At 32.9% G+C, this 12356-nt stretch overlaps 1 pseudogene across 1 annotated transcript in view; it reads left to right on the top strand.

Annotated features, from left to right (window-relative positions):
• LOC143226719 (maltase A2-like) overlaps positions 1 to 6711 on the top strand; it is a 63367-nt pseudogene extending 56656 nt beyond the window's left edge. Inside the window, exon 4 of the transcript XR_013014719.1 lies at positions 6082 to 6711. The product of XR_013014719.1 is annotated as a maltase A2-like (transcript). The remainder of the gene's footprint in view (positions 1 to 6081) is intronic.
• The last annotated feature ends 5645 nt before the right edge of the window (positions 6712 to 12356 follow it).

The following is a 12356-nucleotide window of genomic DNA, read 5'->3' as shown; positions in this document are numbered from 1 at the left end:
ATTACGAGTCGCACGCCTTAACGCGCTTGGCCATGCCGGGCCCAAAGAAAGAAAGAGGTGACGGAACAGAAGCTTATCACGTGTTTGAAAGAGGTTGTGTAACTGAGTGCCGGAATGTAGAGGGCGTGCTTAGATGTTTGAATATATAATTTTAAATTATTTATTTTATTATTTTTAATATACGTATAAAGGTGTTCCTTTGTATTAGTTTATTTTGGGTTTAAGTTGTTGTATAAGTAAAGCTTCTTTAATTTTGCGTTTGTTTATGTTTGTTTCTTTATTTAGTATTTGAGTGTTTTCTATGGTTATGTTGTGTTTATTTGACTAGCAGTGTTCGAAAACGTGTGAAGGTGACTTTTTATGTTCTTTGAATCTGGTTTTCGTTTTTCTACTTGTTTCTGCAATATAGAAGTCGTGGCAGTTGTATTTTATAAATAATGTTGGTGTGGTGTTTGTCAGTGTAGTTTTTACATAGTATAGACCTTAGTTTTGTGCCTGGTTTTTGAATAAATTTGGTATTAACTGAAGTGTCATATTTTGTTACTAGTTTTTGCCAAATGTTGGTTATTTTTCTGCTGATGTCAGGAATATATGGTATACAGCAGTATATGGTTTAGCAATGTTTTAATTCGTGGAATATATTTACTTTTGTTAGTTAATTTTGCTTTTTGTCTAAGTGTGTGCGTATAATGTTTTCTACGGTTTGTGGAAAAAAACTTATTGATGTTGATGAAGTATTGTTTTATTTTGTCTAATTCATCGTTAATTTTATCTGGTTAGCATAGTTTTATGGCTGTGTTTATTTGGTTTCTTAGTATGTTGAGTTTTTGTTTTGTTTCATGTGCTGAGTTCCAAGGAATGTATGGTCCAGTATGGGTGATTTTTCGGTGGATTTCTGTTTTAAATTGTGTATCAGTTCTTGTAATTTTGAGGTTAAGAAATGATATTTGTTAGTTTTTTTTTCTTTTGACATGTGAAGTTAATGTTGGGATGTATAGAGTTACTGTGATTGAAAAAATTAAGTCTGTGTTCTGTAGATATGAATCCTGCAATCGTGTCGTCTACATATCTGTACCAGTATAGTGGTTGATGTAATGCTGTGTTAATTGCTTGTGTTTCAACTTGTGTCATAAAAATATTGGCTAGAACTGGTGATACTGGGTTGCCCATGCTTATGCCATTTGTTTGTATATAGTTGTGGTTGTTGAACATGAAGTAGATCACGCTTTACCAAGCATTTCACACATCCATTTTCTATATCTTCTACAGCCTATAATCTTTATCCTCTCGGATTCACCTATTACACAACATTTTGTAACTTTAAAGGCTTCAGTTTTATTTATATACCTAACTAATAAGTCACTGTATCTATACTTGTTATATCACATTCCAGAAACGCGACTGTGCCATTTTATCCGTTCCAAGGATGTCCAGATATTTTTGGTAGGGCAGCTTATACACATATGTATAAGCCACATCTGTAGTCACGCGTAACTTTCTAAAAGTTGTATGACCAAACAATGTTTTTCTCATGAGTTACAAATCCAGAAATAACATAATTTTAATGTTACGGTAAATTATAAATTATGACTAGTGCTTATACCTCCTTAGAGAGTAAGTTCGTTTAAGTTAAAAGCAGATTAAACTACATTTTAGCGATGGTAGTTAAAAATATGTGAAAAGATAATCTATGCTTTAGGATGAATTTACTTAAATTGAATGATAGATATCCCGAAAACTAAAAGACCAACGTATACTATCAGACATCTAAATATACGTTTTTTTTGAGCAAATACAAAAATGGTAAAATGTCCATATTTTATTTTTCAACATTTAGCATAAAGCATAGGAGACTAATTTTCAAAAATTATATCATTAGTTCTTCGTGCTACTTTAAATACAGAGATAATTTTATTGTGAGTAAGCACAAAGCTGCACAATAAACTATCTGTGATCTGCCTACCACGGGTATCAATACTCGATTTCTACTGTTGGAAGTCTGCAGGCATACCGCTGTGCCACTGGGGGTTAAATAAGAAAGTAGATTTTTTTTTAATTTCACGCAAAAGCTACACAAGGGCTAGCCGGCCTTAATTTAGTAGTGTGAGGCTAGAGGAAAGGCAGCTTTCAGCAGTGGAGGTGTTATAATGTGACGGTCAGTCTCACTATTCATTGGTAAAAGAGTAGTCCAAGAGCTGGCGGTGGGTGGTGACGGCCATCTGCCTTCCCTCTAGTCTTACCCTGCAAAATTAGGAACGACTAGCATAGATAGCCCTCGTGTAGCTTTGCGCGAAATTCAGAAACAAACAATACATTATTTAAGTGTGGCCATTGAAGTCATAAAACTGATAGAAAATAACAAAGAAGAGAAAAACAGAATGGCTTAAAGACTATAGCTTTTTATTGATAATGAGAAATCCACTTGAAAAAAAATTATCTCAAAACTATTAAAGCAGAGAATAACCTTTCAATCTTCCGAACTGCACTGTAGCTTTTTGTTATTTGCTTTATTGAAGCAAATGTAAGGAATAAAAATTCAAAGTTAATGTATCCTAGTACACTAAACTACATGTTGTGAATATTAACAATGTTGTAGTTGAAAGTTAGTAAATATTTATTTGATAGTGATATCTTTAGGTCCAAAGTTTAAACATAATAAATTAGTCCTTCTTCCAGCCAAGTGTTTTTGTGTTACAAAAGTATGCGTTGAAAGTTCTTTGTTAAACATGCTGTTAAAATAAAGTACTTTAAAATAAGTAAATGATAAAAAGTCCAGTCTTATGCCTAAAATTTTAATATAATAAATCAGGCTTAATGAAAGCTCAAATTAATGTTTTTAAAACTTGGTTTGAGTAAGACAGCTAAGAATTAATAATAGCTACAAACTTTATTACTCAACTTATCGTTTGAACAATGTTATACAAGATTATTAAAAATACGTGTCTTAAGTGATTAATTTTAATTAGTACTTTTAATTCTAATAATAGTTAAGTTTTCGGTGTATATTCTGTAGTTTGATCAAGTTACCTCAGGCATAACAGAAACTAAATGCTCCAGTACTCTATTTGTTATTTTAACAAAGAGTTTCAAAAGAGTCAGATTTAAGGATTTCATACTAAGCCTATTGTTTTATCAAAGTTTATGGAAGACAATATAAGTACATTCTGTGTTAAATCGATCATGAACAAAACAAGTGCATTGTAATGAGTTATCTCACTCGATGAACAAAACTTCTGTAAAATTTCTGAAAGCTATGATTAAGTTATTCGCTCAGAATAAAATGTCTTTGAAGTAATCCATGTAAGTTAGCATTTAATAAAATTATTCTTTTTCTTATTAATACATTAGGGTCCTTATTACTATAGTAAAGAAAAATTATAATTTATAAGCTCTTTGAAGAAATATTAGTATGGCCCCTTTTCACTTTAGCGTCGTGCAGCTGTCATCCATAATACCCGAGTTATATCTATTGTTAGTTACGTCAAGCTGTTTATTGTCAGAAATGTCAAGATACCTAATGACAGGATCATTAGCTTGCATACAATAAAAATACTTGGACAGAATTACAAAGCACGAGTTTTTATATAAAGTTGCATCTCGTGAAATACAAAACGAAACCCGGTGGAATAGTAGCACTCTAAATTATTACAAAATTTATTGGTGTCCACTGTACTGACCAACTTCTCGTTACCATTTCAGAATGTTTTTACCAATGTCTATATCCATTTACACACAGATATTTGAAAAGGTCAGTGTCTGATATAATCACGATGTTTTCAGGCTCTACATGGCCAGGTGGTTAAGACACTCTACTCGCAATCTGAAGGTCGCAGGTTCGAATCCTCCTTACACCAAACATGCTCACCCTTTCAGCTGTGTGAACGTTATAACGTGACGGTCAATCCCACTATTCGTTGGTAAAAAAATAGTCCAAGAGTTGGCGGTGGGTGGTGATGACTAGCTACCTATCCTCTAGCCTAACACTACTAAATTAGGGAAGACTAGCACAGACAGCCCTCATGTAGCTTTGCGCGAAATTCAAAACAAACCAAACCACGATATTTGTAACACCAAGTGGCTAGTTCATAGTTGTTGATCTTTCTATGCATGTAAGCAGTTAAGTACTGGCCTTCTAGATAAATTATACTAGTTGGGCATCGTTGAAAATAGAGTTTTCATGGAAAAAAATAATAATAAATTTGAAAATAAATTTCAACTTCATCAGAAAAAAAAATCTTTGGTCAATACTAAGTCGGACCGGTTAGTTCGCTGAAACTTCTGTAAAGTTCTACTCTGCCCTCATATCGCCAGATGAATGTTAGTCACTTCTATGACTGATAACTAGAAAAGACCAGTTTGATTTTCGCTCTTTTGTATAAACAAGGTAAATGGTGGTCGTTTATATAGGCACGGGCAACTGCGATAATCAATTTAGGGTCAAACATATGTATGAATATATCTTCGTTTCAAAGTTAGTAAGCGCCTGAATAAGGATATTTTCTATAGAAAACTTTCTACTACTGAGTTTTCTGCCACCTTTTTTGAGATTTTCATCTAAACCTTGAGTGACTGTTCTTCAAATAATTTTCTTTTTAATAATTGCTCACGTGAGATGTTTAGTTCCCCTTTCTGTCAGAATTTATTAAGTAAATCACTTTTCTTCCCTTACACTATTTTTTCCATCTTCGAATAGGTTTCAACATAATTGTTATTTTTCATCAATTCAGAATTAAATACTTCAGTCTATAAATCTAAAATGTATTTCATTTCACCATCCTGAATGACAGAAATGACAGACTTAAAAGATGAACATATTTTATCCTTCATACTGAATACAGTAGCTGTCAAGTCAACCTAATGACCTGACTGCGGTCGTTCTCCCAATAGCTTAGAATCAGTGGAGTTAAAAGGAGTTCGTGAAGTGGTTAGGTCATAGAAATATCACTATTTTCAGAGCCTCAACATACAGGTTAATTGCGCTTAGCGGCAGTATCGAACTCCACTGCGAAACTTGGTGTATAATGTGGGTTATAAATCATCTCTTGAGGGACGGTTATTAAAATAACTGCCTTAACATAATGCCATAAAAGCAACGCGCTTGGAAGTTTCAATGATATAATTCAACTAGGAACTGCTTCAGTCTGATACACTCTTTATTATTTTACAGAATAAGAGGTCACATTTTAAATAATACTTGTACTATCAATCACTATCGTATCCACAGATGAGGACTTAAATCTCGCTAAAGTCGAATAATTATAGTTAGCGAGCGGGAAACAACATTCAGTACATGGAGAAATAAACTTTACAAAGAACAATGTATTTTGAGCCAAACCCTGACTGATCATCCTGTAGAATATGTAATACATTTCTAAAAGTATATATATATATGAGGGGTTTAGATTGTTTATCGACATCAGGTTGTTCTGTTTCTCAACATCGGATTTTTCTCTTTTTCTGTTTCCCCTCCGACTATTTTCCTTATCAACAAGTGAATGTTCCCTTTCTCGACTTTTGGCTGTTCTGATTCTCAAAGTCTGAGTGTTTTACTTAACAAACTGTGAAGCTTCTGTTTTTCTGTATCTGACTGTTTTGTTTCAGATTATTTTTCACACTTAATTATACAGTTTTTCTACAGCTCAGCTAACTATGTGACTATTTCACGCTTAACTATTTCATTTTTTACCTCTGGTTGTTCAGATTTTCATCATCTGACTGTTACATATTTCCACATCTAACTACTCGACTTTCTATATTGATTGTCCAGATTCTGTTCAACTGAGCATTATAGAGAACTGTTTACACTTGTTCTTATAATCTGATGTTTTGCCTCTCAGCAACAATTTGTGTCACAATAGCTCTTTATAGTGTTATTTCTGTAAATAATCAATTTTTTCAAACTTTTTTATTTTTTCAGTACCTGAAAATAGCAACAGCGAGTGTTACTAAAACGTCTGATTCATGATTATGAAAAATCACTGTTTTTTCAATAGTACTTTAAAATTTCTTGCTTCCTTTATTATTTGTCAAAATGAATTATTTTTAACTCGAAAATGTTTTATTGAATTTATTTAATTTTAGGAATACACCGTAGGTCAGCTAGCTCCAATGCAGTGGACTGATGCTATGGAATCCAACTCCACTGGAAATGAAACTTTACCATGGCTTCCTGTTCACCCGAACTTTCGAGATCACAACGTAAACTCTCAATCCTATAACCTTGTTCTCATTCGACGTTTAGTGGCTATGAGGGAAAGTTCGCCTTCCTTCTGGATGAATATGATTCTTGATGACAAGAACGAAGCCAGGCGCCCTTCTTACGTCCTCCATTACGTTGACCATAATATGATAGCCCTTGAGAGGCATTACCCTCGAAAAAAGCGATTTCTGATTTGTGCTAATTTCAGCGAAAAGAAAGTTACGAAAGACTTCTCTGAGTTTTTCTTTCAGGCAAATGTGATCTTATCAACATCTAATAAGACCGGAACCTTGCATCTTCAACAGGTCTTTCTGGAACCTGGAGAAGCGTTTGTTGCAGAAGTCACTGGATAAGGTGTTCCATACAGTTGTGCAATACTATGATTCGATCAGAATACGTGAAGGAGGGTTTCCTTCTGCGAACTTGAGTCCATGAAAGCTGCTATTATTTTTGCATTGTGCTTTGTGATTTTGGGATATAACTAAAATAAAAAGTAAAAAAAAAATCTGTGGAAGTTGTATGTTTGCTAATTATTGCTTAAAAGGTTTTTAATTTCGGTTAGCCAATTAGAAATTAACAAAACTTAAACTTTACGTAATTGAATTTAGCGAAGATAAACCCACAACGATTTGAAAATATAGCTGTTGAGTCGTATAGTTGATAATGATCATTGGAACTATCAGGGAATCGACACTATTTACAGACGAAGATGTCGAGAATGAGGAAAATGGCCGACAGGTAAAACAATACAATCTAATCATGAGTAAAACCTTAAAAACGATATATGAATTTATGCCACACCCATTACTGTATTAACGTTTAGATCTGATCTATGTAGATAGATTGCAGTTATCATTGTTTTAACGTTTAGATCTGATCTATGTAAATATTTTGCCATTTTTCACTCTGTTAACGTTTAGATCTGATCTATGTAAGTAGATTGCCATTTATCACAATGTTAACGTTTAGACATGATATGTATTGTCATCCATCATTATGTTAACGTTTAGATCTGATCAATGTAGGTAGCTTGCTTTCATCAGAAGTTAATACCAATCACTTTCCAGATGTATTAGTGGACGTACATTTAAATTCACACCACCTTTACAGTTTCTATTTGGCGTTTACTAATGACCGTGTTTCCTTTTTTATATATTATTTTTGACTCAAAATTTTCAGATGTTTTGTTTGTTTTATTTTGATACCCTCGTCTTATCGAATACGAATCGTAAATCAACATTGTTCACATTTTAAACTTTTTAACTACGAAGAACTCTGTGCTGTCAAGTCGGAGACAAAATAAGCCACCACACTGAACGTGTAAGATGGAATTCTTCTCATTTTAGTTGTGAAATTCGACTTTGCAAATTAATTTTAAGGTATCCATGTTATCAAATTGAAAGCCACACCTACTATTTACTTCATATGCACATATCCTGAACAAATACAAATACTCTTTCTTGCTTCTTTAATTTAAATTCACCAATAGTTTGCTGTTTTTCAGATTTGAAATTTAGTTATGGTAATTTTCTAACACCATTTAAATTAGTTGAAATAGTTTCCGAACCTTCTGAAAAGACAAGTGCATACTTTTAAATGTGATCTGCATTCTACCTAATGATGGTTAAGAGTAGTAACTTTTATAACTGAGTATCATACTTTTTTTATTCGGTAACTATGGAATAAAAATTACAGTTACGATGTATTTATGAGCATATAACTGAACCACAGATCAGCAGTTCGTTAATATTCTGACAAACACAGATTACTCAAAGTTTACTCAACTCTGGGTGTTAGCTGATAATGATTGCAGAACATAGTACATGTCTCTCAGAACTGTCTCAAACTTTCCATTTGGACCAGTGGATCCTTGGGTACGCGGTTCGACACATCATACTACCAAATACACTCCGCTTCACCAGCTATAAAAGCGTTATAAAAAAATAAGAGTCACTCTAGCTATTCTGCTCAAAGAACCAGACAAAACGTTTATGGTGGCGGATACTACTAGCTGGCTTCATTTCCTCTGGCCAGTAACTTTTGCAGAGGTTGGATGAGTTTTGGGGGTTATTATCTTCTTGGTAGTTGAATTCTGTACAAATAATACACAAACCACTAGGTATGTCACGACGGGTCAGTATCTGATGCTATTTTCACTGCTCCATTATTCCATCTATTTTGCAAGTATCTCTTGTCGACTTAGCACCATAAACCCTGGTAGGTGCTATGAATTGAGGTAAGTATCTTTCACCTTTCTTCTGCCGAATGTAAAACCTACACTTTAAATCAAACATTTCAAACTTGAACTCATCCGTCCATAACACCCTTTGCCAATCATCAACAGTCCAGTTTTTGTAACTGTAAGTAAATTTCAGTATCTTGACACTATTTGGAGATGGGAGAAAATGTTTTTTAAACTGCTACGACGACCAAATGTTCAACTCTTGTTTGGTCTTCTTGATATTACTGGACACTTTACTGCTATTTGGTACATGGTCGTTTATCTCATGCCTGAGATCAGTGACAGTCTTCTTTTTGTCCCAAAGGCTACATAAAGGAAAATACTTAACATCAGTATGATTTAGTTTATGTGTTCTGCCTCTTTTTTTTCCTATTTTCAAATTTATCTGTCTCGGTCTCACAATCTAGGGCGTATTTGATAGTGTTTAGGGAGCTTTTCAAGTCTACAGCAATTTGTTGGAGAGTCCAACTAGCATGATGTAAAGCTTTTACGCGAACTCTCTACTGTACTGACAATTCTCTACGCTTTTTGAGGCGTGGCATGACAACAAAACTTAATAAATAGTGTTAAACATTGCTTTTTATCAGCGTTTATGTGTGGAATGGTATTCTGTTTATTTCTTCTTGCATATACCGGTATCATATGCCAGCTCCTTCCTAGTTTCTCTCTACGTAGTTAAGACACTGCATGACGGTTATTTCAAATCCTTAATTTGATCAGTATGCTCATTCAAGCAGACCCTTCATGACGTGCCCTTCCTTGGTGGAAGTGTATTAAAATTCTAAAGAATGATAAGTATTCTCACCCTGACTCATTCAGTTGTCAACATGGATCAGTGAAGCATTAATATGGTGTTGACATTTACATTCTGTAATTGCATGGATAAATTAACCCTATAAAGTATTCTCTTGCCCTGACACTGTATCAAGTTTTGTCTTTACATGGCGCTTACTTCGGTAATTTTAATCGTCAGTTGTATTATGTTACAATTAACACTACGGTTGTTATAATAATGTGGTAGTATTACTTTAAATGTAAATGAGGGTTAATATACCGATTAGTTGTAGAGTGTTGTGTTACACTTAGTAAACTATAAAATACAGGTATACAAAAACTAGGATGATAGCATAATGGGCTATCTGTCCACCACGGGAATCAAACCCCGAATTGTTTGCGTTTTTAGTTCTTATACTTACCGCTAATCTACCGAGGAACTGATACGATAAATATGATAGTTAGATGAATATTGTTACATTTAATAAACAATAATGTCAACATTCATGTATACTCGAGTAACTATTAAGGGTTAAATGTAAGCGTTGAGTATAACACTTAGAATACTGTGTTTTTTTGGAGTGTTTCTTTTTTTCATGTGCCTTAGATAATAGGTTTTCCTCCGCATAACATTAAGAGTGCTTTCTAAGGTATAGAAATTATAGATGTGTTCTTACTATTTCATTCTGGTTTGATAATCGATTTAATTCAACAAGAAAATATATGACTATCCAAGCACCATTGAATGATATATCGACTTAAAAACTGTTCTTATAATTAGAGAATCGTGAGATAGAATTCATGAACCTTTTATAAAAGAAAGTACAACATATACCGACATCCAACGTACCTTGATACACTATAGCATCCACGTGCTATTTTTACTTAAAAACGCTATATTTGGTTCGTTTGCATCCTCTTTCCCTTTCAATAGAGTGTGCATTTCCTAGATTCTCTCCACCAGGGTTTACCCATGTTTATTTGTTTAACTTCGCAAACTGTAAAAATTTACCCAAATTTTTAATATAATTTGAAAACATTACAAAATGTGTAGGTGATCATGTGTGCTAACTTCTTGACCAAAATATTCTATATTAGTTTTATTTTTATACTGAGCATGCGTAACATATACAGTCTTGTGAAAAAAAAATCAGTGACAAAATTGAACGTGAATAATACATAGGATTCACAGATTTTAATGCAAGAAATATTCTTGTAAATATATTAGACGTAAGATTTACCTTCTTACAGAGTTGAGTACATGTTAACTACAATGTTTGTAGATAGTAAAAACATTAAAATGTCAGATTTTAAGAAAATATTTTATTATTCTGAATTATCCGCCTTTTGACGCAGGATTGGTAGGCTTAGATCTTACTGTAACTAACTTCTCTGCTTAAGATAAAACATTGTTCATATATCTCTAACGGCCATAATTTCCCTTGCTCAATTTGATATTAAAATATAATTGCAAAGGACAATTATTCAAACAATATGCTAATATTTCATAAAACATCATCAGATTATTATATTAATCAAAAAGAATAACGTGCGTGTATTTACTAAAACTTTTTTTTTCTACGAAAACCTTTGTGCAAAATATTTGGATAGCTCAAAAGATTGCTTGGCGGTTTTGTAAGCTGTAAGTTCTATTTTATTGTTTCTTTCATGTTAGTGACATAAACAGTAGCGATTAAAATGTTTGATATGCATATGTATTTTTATTATTTTTTATATTTATTACACTGTTTTATTTTTTATTAGAATTAAAAATATATTTCTAGCTGGTCGAGCTTTATTAGGATTATGGCTCAAAATGTCGTTAATAGCGTAGGAATTCAACTGATGAATCATTACGATCCATATTATTTAACATTCTGATTGTGTTCTGTATATTCATAACATAGTGAATTTGAATTATAGTCTATATAGGTAACTTCTTTCAGTACGAAGTTAACTATAAATGTTTGACTTATCTAGGTTGTTTATATATAAAGGGTGATCTTCATTCCTTACGGATGTTTCTTTGGTTTCGCCTATCATAAACTAAAACAAAACGAAAAGAAATAAACATTTCCTCTTCATATTAAAGGGAAAATACAAAAATCACACATAGTATATCCTCTGTAAATTAAAGGAAAGTTTGATAATTATATAGGATATTACAACTCTATAAAGAAAGTTATGAAAAACTATACAATATATCTCCTCTTCATATAAAGGAAAATTGAGAGAACTACACAATATTCTTCTTTACATTGAAAGGACGTTGTGAGAACCACACAATATATCTTCTCTACATTAAAGAAAAACTGAGAACCGCAAAATATCCCTTCTCCACATTGAACGGAAACTGTGAGAACAACATAAAGTATTTCCTCTTTGTGTTTAAGGGACATTCTGTTAACGGCATAATATGCCATTTTTATGCATCACAATAGAGTTCAACCTAAAATACAACATATATTAAAGAAACGTTCCGGTGGCAGCTCGCTGTTCCAACTTTAATACTTAAGATAAGCTCATTACACAGTAACTATTTCTTATATTAAATGAAAGCTATAATTTATTTTCCTGCAAAATTATAAACTGCTTTCATGCAGGTTTTCCAACTTATATCAATATTCCTGCTAATAGACAGAAAATGGAAAGACAGAAAGATAGGTCAGTTGTTAAACAAGTTAAATTCTGTTCGTGTCAAACGACAGCTCTGTTAGAAACACGTTTAGAAAAGTGTGATAAGATTGTAAGATATTCCTCTTTACGGCCTATCATAAGTAGGAGACACATTTTCCTTTATTAATGTTCCGTTTGTGATGCTAGATGCTGCATTAAAAAAAATGTTCTACTAATAGCACAACACACTCACTTTCTATATTTACAGAACATCACCATAGGCCTGTTCCTCTGTTTAAGAGATACTTTGCTAACGACATATTACTGATTTTCTCATTGCATAAGAATAGATTATCGACAAAGATGTATATCTGTCTTATTAACAGGTTCTGTGTAATCAAATAGTGAGTTTAGACTTAGGTCGTGAATATGTATTTTGTTTCTTTGTTTTTACTGCAAAGTTTGAATTTAACTTCCTGTAGGGTTTTCTTCAGATAAAGTAGTATAATCGTTACTACTTGTGTT

This window comes from Tachypleus tridentatus, chromosome 1 (assembly GCF_004210375.1).
Source record: "Tachypleus tridentatus isolate NWPU-2018 chromosome 1, ASM421037v1, whole genome shotgun sequence".
Lineage (NCBI taxonomy): Eukaryota > Metazoa > Arthropoda > Merostomata > Xiphosura > Limulidae > Tachypleus > Tachypleus tridentatus.
The sequence above is the reverse complement of the archived record's forward strand: the minus strand, read 5'-3'. Positions and strand labels throughout refer to the sequence as shown.